Source organism: Otolemur garnettii, unplaced genomic scaffold (assembly GCF_000181295.1).
Source record: "Otolemur garnettii isolate 467f Iridium unplaced genomic scaffold, OtoGar3 scaffold00127, whole genome shotgun sequence".
NCBI lineage: Eukaryota > Metazoa > Chordata > Mammalia > Primates > Galagidae > Otolemur > Otolemur garnettii.
The window spans coordinates 4,259,139-4,259,782 of NW_003852522.1; the positions used below are offsets into that span (position 1 = coordinate 4,259,139).

Here is a 644-nt window from a genome sequence, read left to right on the forward strand (position 1 = left end):
CAAAAAAAAAATTAGCGGGTCATTGTGGTGTATGCCTGTACTCCCAGATACTCCAAAGGCTCAAACAGAAAGATTGAGCTCAGGAGTTTAAGGTTGCAGTGAGCTATGATGGTGTCACTGCACTCCAGCCTGGGCAACAGAATAAGACCTTGTCTCAGAAATAGAATAGATGGGAATAAAGTGGAATGGAATGGAGTGGAGTGGAGCGGAATGGAATGGGAAAGAAAAAAATCAGTGGGTTTTTATTGCTTTTTTTTCTTACTGAAGAAGGTAATGAGAATGTACTCTCTTGATAAAGATAGATCTGTTAGGATCTTTCTTTCCGCCATTGGATTTATTCAGAGCCCTAGCAATTAAAATGGTGCAGTCAGGCTGGGCATGGTGGCTCATGCCTGTAATCCTAGCATTCTAGGAGACCGAGGCAGGTGGATTGCTTGAGCTCATGAGTTCAAGACCCCATCTCTACTAAAAATAGAAAAACTGGGCTCGGCGCCTGTGGCTCAAGCGGCTAAGGCACCAGCCACATACACCTAAGGTGGCGGGTTCGAATCCAGCCCGGACCTGCCAAACAACAATGATGGATGCAACCAAAAAATAGCTGGGCATTGTGGTGAGCACCTGTGGTCCCAGCTACTTGGGAGGCT

General features: G+C 46.1%; 1 protein-coding gene across 1 annotated transcript in view; it reads left to right on the forward strand.

Moving 5' to 3' along the window:
• The window catches only part of FBXL12 (F-box and leucine rich repeat protein 12), an 11,308-nt gene that overhangs the window by 8,419 nt on the left and 2,245 nt on the right, over positions 1-644 (forward strand). The window lies entirely within an intron of this gene.